The 17,642-nt window shown below is 42.9% G+C and overlaps 1 long non-coding RNA gene across 2 annotated transcripts in view; it reads left to right on the top strand.

Annotated features, from left to right (window-relative positions):
* LOC147576517 (uncharacterized) overlaps nt 1-17,642 on the top strand; it is a 117,300-nt gene that overhangs the window by 62,764 nt on the left and 36,894 nt on the right. For both annotated transcript variants that reach the window (XR_015240846.1, XR_015240847.1), the window contains one exon: nt 5,096-5,220. This is a non-coding gene — a long non-coding RNA (uncharacterized LOC147576517). The remainder of the gene's footprint in view (nt 1-5,095; nt 5,221-17,642) is intronic.

The raw sequence follows: 17,642 nt of genomic DNA on the forward strand, positions 1-17,642 counted from the left end.
TTTGTCACAAAATGGGATCATTCTGTACATAGTACTGTTTTGAAACCTGCTTCTTTCCCTCACAATGTATATTGAGAACATTTTTTTTAATGTCAACAGTACATTTCTGTAAGATGATTTTAATGGCAGCAAACCACATTTTGAGGATTAACCATAATTTACATAACCTCTAATTATTAGACATGTATATTGCTTCCAAATTTTCTTTATTACAAAGAATACTGTAAAGAAAATATTTTAAAGCATCTAAGAAGTCTTTATTTTCATAAGGAAATCATGGAACACTACCCCACAGACATTTATTTTTGAATGATGCCAGGCTAAGGATCCAAAGGAGTTTGAGCAGTGATTCGTGCTCTGGAGGAGTCCCCAGTTCAGGGGGAGACAGTGGCGGGAGTCATGAACTCTGCCTGAGAAGACCAGGGAGGATGACTTCTCTGGAAGGATGGCATTGAGCCTGGGACTTGAGGATTGGGTAGGAGTTCACCAGGCACCCACCAGGGTGGGGTGAACAGGGAGACCTTTATAGGCACAGACAACAGTTCAGGAGAAAATGGGAAGGTAGCCTTTAATTTAGAGCCCGTGTGATGTACTGGGTACTTTTACATACGTTTTCTCATGGAATCCTCACATCAACTTTGCAAAGGAACCATTATCATTCTTATTTCCCAGCCAAAGAAAGTGAGGGTACGTGTTTGTTTCCAGAGGGAGAGCCAGGATTTAGACGTGGGCTCACTTTAAAGTCCAAGCTCTTTCTTTCTTCCTTTCTTCTCTTTTTCCTGATGGTAGCCGAGGCAGTTCTGTGCTCCCAGGGAAGGTAGGAAAAGGCCTACTTCGTTTTCTTTTCATGTGACTTTTCTTGGTAGCAAACATCCCAGCTATTTTAAGGCCTGCGCTATCCCTGCCACATAGAAGGACTTAAGTCCCAGTGCTCTTCGGTCTCTAATCCTTACAGAGTTTGAAAGAGAGGTGGGAGCATCCAGCCGCCATCTTGGGTGCTGTCCTTTGCCACCCCTTGAGTGAGCCTATCTCTTCACTGTACCTCATTTATCTTGGCGGGGAGACACAAAGTTAAGTTCAGAGGGGCATGTTTTAGGAATGGTGAGACATTAAGTGGGGAATGAGCATGGGGAAGGGGGTGGGGAAAAGTGGAAGCTGAGGGCCAAGGAGGTGAGCTAGACAGCTGGACCATGCTAAGGCCTATGTTCCTGATGTTCCATGCTAAGGGACTGACATGGTCAAATGGCTCCTTAGAAGAAGAATCAGACTGCTCTGGAAAGGATAGTTTGTTCTAGAGAGATACAGGTGTTGGAGAAAACATGATATGGACCCAAAATAATAATAGCTAACATTTTTTGATTGCCAGGCACTGTTCTATGCATTTAAAATATTCTTAATCCTTATGGGGTAAGTGCTATTATTTATCCTTGTTGTGCAGGTGAGAAAATTGAAGCACAGAGAAGTTAAGTAACTTGTCCAAAGGCACAGAGTAAGTGGAAAAGCTGAGATTTAGACTAAGGCAGCCTATTCTTAACCTTCCATCTCGCATAGCTGTTGCGGAGCTGAATGAAGCAACCTGTTAGCTCTGCTTACAGGGGGCCTGTAAGTCTCATCATCAGCTCAGAGTTGAACTTGTGAAACATAGTGCACTGTCAATAAATGGGATTTGTTAATATTTATTAGGATATTGTAGTTATATGTAATATATTTCATGTATACTATTAGAATTACAATATTAATTGCATTAATGATTCACTGTGGAAGAGATGAATATGAACTAAAGTGGCAGCACAGGAGTGGAGAGGAAGAAATGTTTCTGAAGTAGAATTGCTGATACAATGTGGGGTGAGGAGTGGAAGGGGAGGATTCTGGGTAGGTGACTCGGTTTCCAGGTTGGACAGCAGGAAGAGTTTGGGGTCAGTAATGAGGGCTGGCCTGGGGGGGTTGTGGAAGAGAGTTATGCTTGGGCCATATTCATTTGAGGGGGTCCATGGGCCTTAACCTTGGCCCTGAAGAGCTCCTCTTGTGAGAATCTTATAAAGTTTATTCTTCTGATTTAGATAGCAAAACTAACAGGTTTACAAACTTCTCACATGCTAATTAAAAAACTAATTAAAACCCATCAGTTCTAAAAGGCATATGGTTTATTTAAGGTTGATCCAAGCTCGATGTTTGGTTAAACAGTGTTTTAATAAATCATAAAACGAATTGGCTCTAATGATACGAGTATGGTTTTCCAATTTACTGGATATGGTTCACATGTGTTTTTTTTCCCATTTGAAAGACATTAAATGATACTTTTGAATGTTCTTCTCTATCTTTAAACATGATAGATAGAGAGATAGATAGACCAGACTGAAGATTTTATTTTTTGTGTGCTGTTTATAAAACAAACACACTTAAGAAAGACATTAAATGAGATAGTGTAGATAAAAATTCCTACTATCTCACGATCATTTTAAAATTAGTTTCCTTGGGGTGCCAGGGTGGCCTGGTTGGTTAAGCTTCTGACTTCGCCTCAGGTCATGATCTCATGGATTATGGGTTCGGGTCAGGCTCTGTACTGACAGCTCAGAGCCTGGAGCCTGCTTCAGAATCTGTGTCTCCCTCTCTCTGTGCCCCACCCCTGCTCACTCTCTGCTTCTCTCTGTCTCTCAAAAATAAATAAACGTTGAAAAAAACTTAAAAAAATATTAAAATTAGTTTTCTTTTCCTTGAACCCCTCAGCAACTCCGTGGGGTAGGTGTGGTCTTTACCCCCATTTTACAAAAGAGGTAACAGGCATAATCAAGAGAAGTGAAGGGACACATACAAGATGGCTTTGCAAAGAAGTTGAAAGTCAGAACCCATACCTAGGTCTCCTCCACTGTTGCTGTATAATAAATTATCCCCAAATGTAGCAGCTTAGAACAGTAAATATGTATTATCGCCCAAAGCTGGTAGAGGTCGGAGTCTGTGAATGGCTTAGCTCGGTGGTCTGGCTCAGGGTTTCTCAGGAGGTTGCTCTCAGGCCCCTGCCAGGGACTGCAGTCTCCAGGGCAGGAGGTGCCATCTCCAAGCTCACTCAGGGGGCTTTTGGCCAGAGGCTTTGGCTCCTTGGCAAGTGAGCCTTTCTGTGGGGTTGCTCAGGACACAGTTAGGGTTAGACCTGGGAAAGAAAAAGAAAGGTCAAGGGAGGGGGAGGGGCGAGGGTGGGGAGGGGCAACAACTAAGTTGGAAGTCATAACCTCATCTCCATAGTAACATCCCATCAGTTCTGCCACGTTCTACTCCTTAAGAGTGAGTCACCAGGCCAGCCTACACTCCAGGGCAGGGGAGTGCACAAGAGTGTGGGCGCCACGAGGCAGGGAACCCCAGGGGCCACGTTGGAGGCTGCCTACCACAGGCACCTTTTCCACTCCATGATATCATATCTTGTCATCTTTGCAGCTACTCCCAAAAGGAGTACTTTATGAACTTCCTGAAGTTGCAATGTGGCCAGTTTGGGGGGATTTATATTTTCTGTAGACAGACAATAGCATTGAACTACTTGGCAAACCAGGAAGTGGAAAGTGGTTATAAAGGAATCCAATTACTTTCATTGCCAAGGCAGTGTAAAATGCAACATGTAAAAATGGACTTAATTGGTGAAAAATTAATTAGACGATTAAACTTATTTCTGCTTAAATACATTTAGGTGTTAATTGGTAATTTGACTTGAGGTTTATTTTAAGGTGGATTTGTTATCCTGACTCTGTCCTTTAAGAAATGATCTCAGTTTAATATGCCAGGAGCACTCCCGGTCTTGCTAAGAAACAATGTCTAGTTCATTGTCATGGTTCTTCTCCAGATGGGACCGAACAGGGTCAGATTGGCCCAGAGAGCAAAAAGGCATTTGCTTTGGAAGACCCATCAAGAGGAAAATCTTTCTATTGCCTGAGGGGCTTTTCTGGGAAGGCTGAATGGTAGTGGGAATGGCGTAGGATTACAAGTGGAAAATAGAGGGACTCCTTAGATTTCTCTACTCTGTGACTTTGGGTGAGTCACTTATGCTGTCTGGGTTTCGTTTTCTACATCTGTAAAATGAGGTGGTGAGAGTACATAACGTCTGAGGTCACTTCACCCATAAAATTCTATGATTGTCAAGTACAGTGCTCTCACTACAGGAGGGAAACTCTGCAAGGGTTTTCTTTTCCTTAAAAAAAGAAGAAGAAGAAGAAGAAGAAGAAGAAGAAGAAGAAGAAGAAGAAGAAGAAGAAGAAGAAGAAGAAGAAAGAAGAAGAATTCTTAGCCTTATCAGTTTGCAAGAATTTGTTTCACAGGGTATCTTATGCTCTGGTTAAACACACTGGGTTGAATACATGTTTACTTGCAAGTTCTCTTAAAATCCCATTTAAATGGACAAGGAGAATGGGCAAAGAGACATCAGTGGACAAGAGAAAGGATGGTAGGAGCAGGTACTCAAACCCTGCAGGGAAAAATGCCCACAAGAAGTCAAAAAGCTTGCCTAACAGAATCCCAGAAAGGCCCAGGCATTTCAGGGAGTCACAGAAGGAGGAGTGAGGGTGAAACTTAGTGATGAATTAAATTCGGTAGGAATGGGTGAATCAACGGTGACATCCCCTTCGCTCCACCCCCTACCCCCACCTCTTCCCTCTCTCACCACCTCCAGGCAGGAGACTGGAAGATTCTTCTCTGGAAAAACTAAGCACTCCCAGAGGAAGGAGCTGCCCCGTGAAAAAGCTAGTGTGCCACAAGAGCACCTAACAGTGAACTCCACCAGTTGACAAGCCCCAAGTCACACACAGAGCCCTCCATCAGCCTGTAGTGCCTCCCTCTCAGTGTAGATCCTCAGCCAAAGATCACCAGGCATGTGAACAAAGCTTCCTGACAAGGAAGATGTCAGGAATTTTCTTCAGGTAAATGAGGCAATGCTCATTCAGATTTCTGCTCAAATGTCACTTCATCAGAGAGACTTCCCCTGGACAGAACCTTCCACTACTCTCTACCCTTCACTCTGCCTAATATCAGAGAGAACAGAAAAATGGAAGGGAGAACATTATTAAAATAAGTAATAGGAAAATTTTCCCCAGAACTGAAGGTTATGAATTTCTAGTTTGACAGGGTCCATTGGGTGCCAAGCACGATGACAGAAAAAGACCCCACTGAGGCATATCGCTGTGAAATTTTAGAACCCTAGAGATGAAGAAAAAAAATCCTAAAAACTTCTCAAGACACAAGGTAGGTTTCTTGTTTTGTTTTTGTTTTTGTTTTTACAAAGGATCAGCAATCAGAATGGCCTCATAATGCTCAATAAAAACATCAGAAGCTGGAAGAAAATAGAGCAAGCTATCAAAATCCTGAGGGGAAATGATCCCAACCTGTAATTCTGTATTCAGTTCAATTATCAATGAAAAGTTGAAGGGAGGTAAAGACATTTTTAGATAACGCAGCATTATTTTTCTTGGAATAAACCAAGCTAGAAGGTGACATGTGATTCAGAGGGTCTAAATCAGGAGAGTGGCGAAGGAAGCTTCTAGGATTCGAGGTGCTGGTCAATGGAAACAACCAGTACAGTGGAAGGAAAAAGCAGTTAGGGAGGTCTGTGAGAAAAAACGGAATGAGTAGAGATGATCTGAATTGCTTGGTTTGAGGAAATGTCAAAGTGCTGTTAGAAGGCCTGAGAAAAATAATTGCTTGGTATCCAGAATACTAAGCAAGTGAAAAAAAAAAAAAGAGGTAATTATTAACTTTGGGGTAAACAAAAAGTTGTCCAAGAAGAGAAGCATATCTTGGTACACTAGCTCAAGTGAGGAAAAATGATATAATCATAATAAGGTCAACATTAAGTGTTAACATAAGCAGGAATTATAACCACCTTGAGCATAAGAGGGGAACAGGTACTGCTTTAGAAAAGCAAACTCCTCCTTCATCAGGCTGGCCAATAGTTGATGGGGAACTCGACAGATGGAGACATAGCATCTAAGTTTGTCCTTTAGAGTTATGAAGGTAAACACCAGAAAAAATATGCAAATTAGTGATCATGGTGGCCTCTGGAGTGAAGAGGAGCTGATTTTCATTAAAGGTGTATTTAGCAAAATTTAACTCCTTAAACTAAGAGCAATTGTTACTTTGAGAAAGATAAAAGTGAAGTTTTGAAGCTTTGCAACTCTTGTATGCACCCCTCCTTCATCAGCCCGTGTGAACAGAATAAAATCTCCACTCGAGGTTAAGACCTGGCTCAGGCTTACCCTTCTCCCTGAGTTTGATGTGAGGAGGTCTGGAGAGGTCGTCTTGCTCACAGACCTCACCCCTGCTGGTGATGGATGTCTACCATGTGGCAATGGTGGGGAAGAGAGAGCAGTGGACTGGGGTTAAAAGATTTGGGTTCAAATTTAGTTTCTGCCGCATGTTAGCCACTTGGTGTTAGAAAAAAACTCATCTCAAATATTCCCTGTGCACCCACAAGACAGCTGTTAGACACTGGGGGGTACACATCCCTGTCTTTGGGGAGATTAAGGAAGGGGATAAGTTAGCTTCTTCATGGATAGGGGCTGCTGGCTGGCTCAATCAGTAGAGCACATGACTCGCTCGCTCTCTCTCTCTTTTTAAAATTTCAATCCAAGTTAGTTAACATACAGTGTAATAGTGATTTCAGAAATAGAATTTATTGATTCATCATTTATATATAACATCCAGTGCTCATTCCAACAAGTGTCTTCCTTAATGCCCATCACTCCCTCTTAGCCCATCCCCCCACCCAACACCCCAACAGCAACCCTCAGTTTATTCTTTATATTTAAGAGTCTCTTATGGTTTGTCTCTCTCTCTGTTTTTTATATTATCTTTGCTTCCCTTCCCTATGTTCATCTGTTTTGCATCTTAAATTCCACATATGAGTGAAATCATATGATATTTGTCTTTCTCTGATTGACTTATTTCACTCAGCATAATACACTCTAGTTCCATCCACATTGTTGCAAATGGCAAGATTTCATTCTTTTTGACTGCTGAGTAATATTCCACTGTATATATATACCTCATCTTTTTTATCCATTCATCACTTGAGGGGCATATGGGCTCTTTCCATACTTGGACTATTGTCGATAGTGCTGCTATAAACATTGGGGTGCATGTGCCCCTTTGAATCAGCACTCCTGTATCCTTTGAGTAAATACCTAGTAGTGCAATTTCTGGGTCATAGGGTAGTTCTATTTTTAATTTTTTGAGGAAACTCCATACTGTTTTCCAGAGTGGCTGCACCAGCTTACATTCCCACCAGCAGTGCAAAAAGGGTTCCCCTTTCTCTGCATCCTTGCCAACATCTGTTGTTGCCAGAGTTGTTAATTTTAGCATCCTGACAGGTGTGAGGTGGTATCTCATTGTGGTTTTGATTTGTATTTCCCTGATGATGAGTGATGTTGAGCATTTTTTCATGTGTCTGTTAGCCATCTGGATGTCTTCTTTGGAGAAGTGTCTGTTCATGCCTTTTGCCCATTTCTTTACTGGATTATTTGTTTTTTGGGTGTTGAGTTTGATATGTTCTTTATAGATTTTGGATACTAACCCATTATCTGATATGTCATTTGCAAATATCTTCTCCCATTCCATCAGTTGCCTTTTAGTTTTGTTGATTGTTTCCTTTGCTGTGCAGAAGCTTTTTATCTTGGTGAGGTCCCAATAGTTCAGTTTTGCTTTTGTTCCCTTGCCTCTAGGGACATATCAAGTAAGAAGTTGCTGCAGCTGAGGTCAAAGAGGTTGTTGCCTGTTTTCTCCTCTAGGATTTTGATTGTTTCCTGTCTTATATTTAGGTCTTTCATACATTTTGAGTTTATTTTTGTGTATGGTGTAAGAAAGTGATCCAGGTTCATTCTTCTGCATGTCGCTGTCCAGTTTTCCCAGCACCATTTGAAGAGACTGTTTTTTCCATTGGCTATTCTTTCTTGCTTTGTCAAAGATTAGCTGGCCATACGTTTGTGGGTCCATTTCTGTATTCTCTATTCTGTTCCATTAATCTATGAGAGCACATGACTCTCATAGTTATGTGGGTCATGAGTTCAAGCCCCATGCTGGGCATGGAGCCTCCTTAAAGAAAAAAAGACATATGGGGCGCCTGGGTGGCTCAGTCGGTTAAGCATCCAACTTCAGCTCAGGTCATGATCTCAGGGTCCGTGAGTTTGAGCCCCGTGTCGGACTCTGTGCTGTCAGTTCAGAGCCTGCAGTCTGCTTCGGATTCTGTGTCTCCCTCTCTCTCTGCCCCTCCCCTGCTCGTACTCTCTTTCTATCAAAAAATAAATAAATGTTAAAAAAAGAAAAAAAGTAATAATTTCTTCATAGATAAAATAGGAACTCATTTTTTCACTTATTCAACAACTACTTACTGAACATCTTTGTGCAGGAGCCTGGCTCTGAGCTGGGATAAAGCACCAGGAGAAGCTGGCTGCTGGGGAAGGAGTAGCAGTGACTATGGCTGGGGCTCTGGGTTACCAGACTTGCAGAGCACACGAAGACTGCAGGATAAAGAGGGACCAGAAACACAGCATCTCAGGGCCAAGACCCAGACCCAAAGCTCTTTTACTGGAAGGTGGGGTTACATTAGTGGTAGCTAGCTCCACCCTACATTGTACCATTATATTTTCCTTCTTAGGACTATCTCCAGAGGGCTAGGATTTCAGGGTTTTATAGATGAGAGCCTTAAAAAATATCTAGCGGGTACCTGGCTGGCTCAGTTGGTTAAGTACCTGACTCTAGATTTTAGCTCAGGTCATGACCTCACAGTTTGTGAGTTTGAGCCCCACATTTGGCTCTGTGCTGACCGTGCAGAGCCTGCATGGGATTCTCTCTCTCTTTCCCTCTCTCTGCCCCTCCCTGCTCTCAATTAAATAAATAAATAAATAGATAGATAATCTAAGCCACTAATTCCTACACTTTTCCAATTCATAAGTCAGTAACATCATCAAACTGATTTGGTGGGCCAACAGAGAGTTACCAACTTCTTACTTGCTAAATGAAGACATGGGGAAGAAACATCCAGGAGAAAAACCCAGCTACCATCTACCATCATTTCACAAAAGAAACGACAGCTTACTATAAAAGGTAGGAAAGACATAATCTCAGAATAAAGGACAGACTTCTACACTTCATGAAGTTAACTTCCTTCATGAAAACATACTATGTTGGCTTTATTTTTCTCATTTCACCGCAGACCTGCACTGAACCAAGGCCAGCTTCAGGCACCCTTTTACTCACCAATCCCTTCGTGTTATGGGTAAAGAGATCACGGGTCAAGCCTGGATCAGATTAAGAGCCAGGACTCAGAGCCCTGTCTCCCACCCTCTTTCTCAGCGTCCATTGGTACTACAAATCCACTCTGGTGGGCAGGAAAGAGTGGAATCACTGACCAGCTCCTGCCCTGATGAAAGGAGGGAGAAAAACTTAAGGAGAATGACTTCCCAGGGAGTCTACTGTCCTCTCTCACACCTTCCTGACACCTCCACCCCCCAACTGCCCACTCTCCAGGCCCCCTCTTCGGCCTTCCTCTGTGCCTTGTGACTCTTGTAGCATTGGACGCATCTGACACTGTTGATGATTCTCTCTCCTTGAACCTCTCCCTCCCCTGGCATTTTGCACCAGTGTCTGTGGGTTCCCCTTCTGCTTCCTAAGTAACCCTTCCTCCTTCACTCATTCCTCTTTCTGTCTTAGAAATGTAGGTATTCCCTGGCATTCCCTCATTGATCTCATTCATTACCATTTACATGCAGACAGTTCCCAAATTTTTACTAACCCCAGTGTTGTCCTTTCTTCCGAGCTTCAGACTCATGTTGTGAATGGATATGTTGCTATCCACCTGTAACTCTGGAAGTCACCCAAAATAACATGTTGCAGTCAGAAAGCTTCCTTTTCCTTCTAAATCTGTTCCTCCTTCCCTTTTTCTCTGCCTCAGCTACAGCTATCACCCTCCACTGTACCTCCAAAGGTAGACATTTTGGAGTCAAACTTGACACCTCTTCCTTCCTTCCTGCCACTTTTGGATCTGGCACACATCCAACCTATCCTTTCTTAGAAATGTCTTGGGGCGCCTGGGTGGCTCAGTCGGTTGGGCGTCCGACTTCGGCTCAGGTCACGATCTCATGGTCCATGAGTTCGAGCCCCACGTTGGGCTCTGTGCTGACAGCCCAGAGCCTGGAGCCTGCTTCAGGTTCTGTGTCTCCCTGTCTCTCTGACCCTCCCCCGCTCATGCTCTCTCTCTCTCTCTCTCTCTCTCTCTCTCTCTCTCAAAAATAAATGTTTAAAAAAAATTAAAAAGAACTGTCCTTCTAATCTTAAATGTCTTTAAGCCCATCCTCACTGCCTGACAGTGTCATTTCTTTCCTTTGCTAGTGCAACTAATGCAGCATTTCCCTAATTGGCTGCCACACCAGCACTCACCCACCTCTTTTGTGCCCAACTGCTCTATTATCTAAAATACAAACCTGAGCATGCTGCTGTCTTTCTTATGAAACCTCTATTAGAATCAAAAAAATTTTTTAAAGGAGAATTTTAAAAAGTATAATCCTCAATGCTGATGAGGATGCTGTGAAACCGGCAATCTCATTTATTGCTAATAGAAATGCAATTTGTCGAATCATTTTAGAATGCAATTTAAGGATACATCATAAAAGCTTAAACATATTCAGTCTTTGACTAGTAATTCTACTTCTGAGAAGCTGAGGAAATAACCCCATCTATGAAAAAGCTTCATGAACAAAGATATTTATTACATCATTATTTATATGGAGAGAAACTGGAAAGAGCCTAACTATGTTACAATAAAAGTAATCTATGATACTGGATGGCCTATTATACAGCTATTAAAAATGACATTTACTCATAGAAAAAAGACAAAATAAAATACACTAAAATGTCTGTAATGATTATTTCTAACTGGTGGGATTATGGATGACTTTAATTTTCTTTTTTTTTATAATTTTCTATGTTTTCCAAAGTTTCTACCATAAATAACTATTGTAATTAGGTAAGAAAATTTACTTTTAAATAATGCTTAGAATAAGTTTATGGTAACTGAAAAAAAGAGCAGCATATCAAATTGTACATAAAACATGATCTCACTACAACCACAAATGAGAGTATAAGGAAATACAGCAAACCATTCATACTGATTGCCCCGTGGTGATAGCACTGTAGGGAATTTGTTGTTGATTTCACCTTCCTGCTTTTCCAACTACAGTGGAAGAAGAATAGACACACACACACACACACACACACACACACACACACACACACACACACCACACACACCCCATTGCCTGCAGGATTTAACCCACATACCTTACTATGGCCTAATTGCCACAGGGACCCTGGATGACATTTAAAAAAATTTGAGCTATAATTCGCATACCATAAAATTCACCTTTTAATTTGTACACCTCAGTGGTTTTTAGTATATTCAGTAAGTTGTACGACCTAATTCCAGAACATTTTTATCAACCCCAAAAGAAAGCCTGTACCAATTAGCAGTCACTCCCCATTCCCCCCCTTTCCCATCATTAATCTACTTTGGGTTTCTATTAATTTGCCTATTCTGGACATTTCGTACAAATAGAAGCATACAGGATGTGGTCTTTTGCATCTGGTTCTTTCATTTAGCATAATGCTTCGGAGTTCATCTGTGTTTTAGCCCTTATCAATACTTCATTCCTCTTAATTGCCAAATAACATTCCATTGTATGGACATACCACATTTTGTTTATTCATTTATCAATTGATGGGCATTTTAGTTGTTCTCACTTTTTGGCTATTGTAATTCTTGCTGCTGTGAACATTCATGTACAGGTATTTGTGTGATTATGTTTTCAGTTCTCTTGGGTATATATATAGGAGTGGAATTGATGGGTCATGTGGTAGGTCTATGTAACTTTTTGAGGGACTGTTTTCAAAGCGGCTACCCTATTTTACATTCCTACCAGCACTGTATGAGGGTTTCAATTTCTCCACATCCCCACCGACACTTGATAATGTCTCTTTGTTATTGTAGCCATTTTAGTGGGCATAAAGTGGCATTTCATTGTGGTTTTGATTTGTATTTCCGTAATGAGTAGTGATATGAAATTTTTCGTGTACTTAATTGGTCATTTCTTTGGGGAAATATCTATTTAAGTCTTTTGCCCATTTTAAAATGTAAGGTTGTTTGTCTTTTCACTGTTGAGTTGTAACTGATCTTTGTATATTCCAGTCTCTTATCAGATATATAATTTGCAAATATTTTCTCCCATTCTGAGGGTAGTCTTTTTAGTTTGATGGTCTCCTTTAAAACACAAAAGTTTAAAAGTTTTTTTTTAATGTTTATTTATTTTTGAGAGAGAGAGCGTGAGTGGGGGGACCAAGAGAGGGAGACATAGAATCTGAAGCAGGCTCCAGGCCCGTCAGCATAGAACCCGAAGCAGGGCTCAAACTTACAAACTGTGACATCATGACCTAAGCCGAAGTTGGATGCTTACCTGGCTGAGCCACCCAGGTGCCCCAAAACACAAAAGTTTAAATTTGAAGTTCAATTTATCTATCTTTTCTTTTGTGCTTTTGGTGTCACAGCTAATAAACAAACCATTGCCTGATCCAAGATGATGAAGATGTGCACCTAGGTTTTCTTCTTTTTTTTTTAAGTTTATTTATTTATTTTGAGGTGTGTGTGTTGGGGGGGGGGCGCAGAGAGAGAGCAAGGGATGGGCAGAGAGAAAGAGAATCCCAAGCAGGCTCCATGCTGTCAGCTCGGAGCCCACCACGGGGCTCAATGCCCCTAAACACAAGATCAAGACCTGAGCCAAAACCAAGAGTCAGACACTTAACTGACTGAGACACTTAACTGACTGAGACACCCAGGCGCCCTGCACCTGGGTTTTCTTCTAAGAGTTTTCGTTTTAATGCTTGCATTCAGGTCTTTGATCCATGTTGAATTTCCTTTCGTATGTGGTGTGAGGTGGGAGTCTAACTTCATTCATTTCCATGTGGATGTCCGGTTGTCCCTGCACCATTTGTTAAAAAGACTGTTCTTTCTCGGGAGATCGAGCCCTGCAGAGCCTGCTTGGGATTCTCTCTCTCCCTCTCTCTCGGCCCCTCCCTTGCTCTTGTGTGCACATGCTTATGCGTGCTCTCGCTCACTCTCTCAAAAACAAATAAGTACATTTTTAAAAATTAAGGGGCGCCTGGGTGGCGCAGTCGGTTAAGTGTCCGACTTCAGCCAGGTCATGATCTCACGGTCTGTGAGTTCGAGCCCCGCGTCAGGCTCTGGGCTGATGGCTCAGAGCCTGGAGCCTGTTTCCGATTCTGTGTCTCCCTCTCTCTCTGCCCCTCCCCCGTTCATGCTCTGTCTCTCTCTGTCCCAAAAATAAATAAACGTTAAAAAATAAAAATAAAAAAAAATACTATTCTTTCTCCACTGAATTAGTTAGCATGCTGGTTGCAACCAGCTGACCTTAAATATCAGGGCCGGATGACATTTTAGCTTATCCGCTAGTCTTCATCAGACTTCTGTTTGCTAAGCTTTTCTCATCCTTGATACCTGTGGACAGGCTGGTCCTTCACCTAACATCCACTTGTGTTGGTAGCTGACCATCTTCATTCTCCAGATATTATCTGTACCCACAGCCTTCCCTTCTCCCCCCAAGGCAGTCAGCTTCTGTGTCCCTGGAGCATTTTGCTCATACCTCTCTCTATCATTGCTCTATTCACCTTGTATTAACGTGATTTATTCATGAATTCACCTGGATATACTTTGAGATTTCTGAGAGCTGCACCCATGTCTTAATTCTCTTTGAAGCATGCAGCACGGCACCTGGCACTTAACAGGTATTTCATGAATGTCAGTTGAGTGACCATTGACTGAAATTTCTGAAAATAAGCACTATGCTGAGGACTTTAATGGGAAGAGAAAGGAGCAAATTATTGGATCAATGCCTCTCACCCTCTCCCCTTCAATTCCAGAGACCAGTATTTGTTCATTCATTCATTTGTTCAACAAGTTTTTATTAAGTACCTGTTCTGTGCTAGGCATTGAGCTAGGAGCTCAATGTGATAATGTGGTGAACGCAAGCAGACGTGGTCCCTACCCTTAGTGGTGTGTACAGGGTAGTGCGTAAATCAACATTAATAAAAGAATCATATAGACACAAAAAATGCAAGCACCCGTCATCAGACCATCTCTTGTGCTCTCTACCGACCTCCTGCTCATGTGTTCGTTGGTAATTTGACCACCGGGCTCACTGACTTTCTCTGTACCTCCACTCGTGCCATTGTCTGTGGTGACTCTAAGACCCATGTAGATGACCATCTGTTACCCTGCCTCTTGTTTCTTGATGCTTCAATACCATCATCCTCTCCTCCTCCGCACCTCAGCCATAGTCACACACAGACCTTGCCACAAGTACAGAACCTCTAAACTTTCCATTCCAACCATCCCATTCAGATCATCACCATGGATCTTCCCAGCTCAGTGATCCTAGGACTACCGTTCCAACGATTCTCCCACCTATTGAGGTCTTCAATCCCCTGACCCTCTACCATATTTTCCTGTCCTTCACCACATAGGTCCTCCTTTCCTCCTCACCCAACCCGGACTCTATGGCCTAGTATTGTGATTGTTCCATAACGCCCATGCTCCCTGTGTCCACCTACCCAAACCCCAACCCTGGTTAAACCCTGTGGAGCACCTCTTTGGTACTTGCCCCTGGTCACAGGAACATGGCTGGAGAAAACAGTAGCAACTGCACAGACAGGTCTTGTTTTACACTGAAATCCTCAAACAAGTGGACTGCCTCAGCACTGCCCAGCGATCCTACTACCGTCCCCAGTCAGTCTGCCACCCTCCAAGATGGCTATTTGTACCTTCTCCTCTTTTCTCCAGCCTCAGTGCCCTTCTCCTGCCTAGTTCTCAGCTGATGATCTCATCTTCCTATTCACTGAGAAAACAGAGGCCATCAGAATGCTCATTATCCACCACTAAACTGACCAGCCTCCAGCATCAATATGTATGTGCTGTGCCCTCTCCTGTCGCAGATTACAAATTGTCCCCGTGCATGTGGAGCGCCAAGCTCTCCACCTGGACCCTGGACCCCATTCTTCCTCATTTATTGGAGGACTGGTTGCAGTGATCTCTCTCTTGTGAATCACCAATGTCATCCTTCCTACTGGAACATTCCTTTTAGCGCACAACTATATTGCAATGCTTCCCATCTTAAAACAGAGTAAAAACCCAAACAGAAACACCCTCCAGAATGCTCATGTGTTTCCCTGCTCCTTGTTGTAGCAAAATTCCCCAAAAGACTTGTCTAAATGTCCTCCAGCCTCATGTAGTACCTTCCCAATTTGCTCTCTCAATTCTAGCCACATTGGCTTTCTGCTGTTCTTTGGACTTACTAAGTTCATTCCTGCCCCAGGACTTTTGTCCTTGCTGTTCCTTTTGTCTGAACTCGTCTTTCCATTCACCTCTTCATGGTTTGTTCCCTCATTTCACTGAAGCCTCATTTTTTTTTTTTTAATTTTTTTTTCTTTCAACGTTTTTTTTTTTTTAATTTATTTTGGGGACAGAGAGAGACAGAGCATGAACGGGGGAGGGGCAGAGAGAGAGGGAGACACAGAATCGGAAACAGGCTCCAGGCTCCGAGCCATCAGCCCAGAGCCTGACGCGGGGCTCGAACTCACGGACCGCGAGATCGTGACCTGGCTGAAGTCGGACGCTTAACCGACTGCGCCACCCAGGCGCCCCACTGAAGCCTCAATTTAAGTGTCATCTGTTCAGGAAGTGTCATCTTCTCCACTGCCCTTATCTGAAGTGATTACCTCTGCTCCTGCCACCACACTAGTCCTTACCCAGCCTTCTCTTCCTCACAGCACTTACCACTGCCTGATGTTCTAGTAGGTGTGTATGTGTTTGTTTGCTTATTGCCTCTTCTTCTGTTAGAGTGGAAGCTCCCTTGGGACTTCTTTGTTCACCATTATATTCCTCACCTCCAGAATACTGTCTGGCACATAGTAGACACTCAATAACTATGAATTAATAAATAGATGGATGGCTGAACATGATTCTGTGAGGATATAGAAGGGAAGGATTTACCCAGTCAGGAAAGGTAGAGAAAGCTTCCTTGAGGATGTATGATATTGGGACAAAAAGAGAGGGCTAACCAAGTGAGCTAGGGAGGGACAAATATTCCAGACATCAGGAGTGTGCAAAGGTCCTGGGGCTGGAAGGAATGCAGCAAATTCAAGCTGAGAGAAGGCCTGCATGGGGCACAGGGAATGAGAGGGAGCCGGTATGAGGTGGGCAAGAGCCAGGCCCTGCCATTCTTCCTACAAAAATGCCATGAAGGGCCTGGAGGCCTGGGGTATGCTCTGGCTTCTGTCCTAACAGCAGTGGGAGGCCTTGGATGAAAGGCACAATGTGATTAGATTTGCATTTGAAAAGCTCCCCCTGATGCACTTATTATTGCTAATAATGATGATATGATGATGATGATAAATGCTTGCATCTGGATAGTGAAAGGTCTTTTCAAAGTATTTTCACACTCTCCACCCGAGCCTCAGCCTCTTGAATCCACCAGCAAAGCTGCTGAACCTGAGGATGTAGTGTTCTACTGTTACAGGGATCAGGTTTTCTGAATCCCAAATCAGGGCCCATGGTCTGAGAAAGGACATTCTACCCCCACCCCCTCCTTATTTTTTTTTTTTAAGTATATAAAAGCTATACATTCCAATCACATTTAATTACACACTTAACAAACTGTCTCCATTAAAAAAATGCCCAGATATTGAGACTGTTCCAGAAAGTTAGGGGGAAGTTATTACCATAAGCAGCCTCGCATTGTCACCAAGACATAGTCACACTTTTAAAGTGATATGTGTCCTAACATTGTTGGGCTATAAATTCAATATATTAGGACAACAATTTAAAAGTCAACCAAAGTTCTTCTCCCTCCTCCCCTCAGTAAAAGGGCAGTCGCTCCTGTGAGTTTGGAGGTCCTGTTCTGATTTTGGGGGGGGGGGGTGGGCAGGAGAGTGGAGAGAATGCTGAGGCCTTGACCTTTTGGGAGCTGGGGGCTCAGGGGGTCATGAGCACAATGTCCCTTCAGGGAGATAACCCAGCTAACATATGCTGCTGTTACTGTTGTGTATTTTGAGTGATGGTGAACCTGCTGAGTTTATGAATGGGAAACAAACTCCAGGGAAGGCGGGAGAGGATGGTGGGTAGGAACAGAGGCAGATGAGGGTAGACAAAGATTCTCTGATTCTAGAAATAAATGTGCCTGTATACACACAAATACACGGGAAGATGCTAAAATCAAGTCTTCCCCTGAGTCTGTTTGGGAGATGGGCAAAGGGACTCAGTGTGATCTTACAAATGGAATGATGGGCCTTAAGATGTCTTTCTAGAAGTCTCCTGGAGGAAACCAAGAGGAAAGAGTGACTTTCTGGGTGATGACTGTGGAGAATGGTCACAAAAGAGAGGCGCGGTGAGCCCTAGGGACCAGGGAATTTATGGCAATCAGCCATCAGAACTAGAACGTGAATGAGTCACCTTCTTTCCTTCTGCTATTAGTAACTGGCATCACTTGGCTGGGAAATAAAAGGCCGAGATGTGATTTTATAACTGCTTTCAAGTAGGGAGAAGGTTTTCC

Source organism: Puma concolor, chromosome D1 (assembly GCF_028749965.1).
Source record: "Puma concolor isolate L17-30 chromosome D1, mPumCon1.1.hap2, whole genome shotgun sequence".
Classification (NCBI taxonomy): domain Eukaryota; kingdom Metazoa; phylum Chordata; class Mammalia; order Carnivora; family Felidae; genus Puma; species Puma concolor.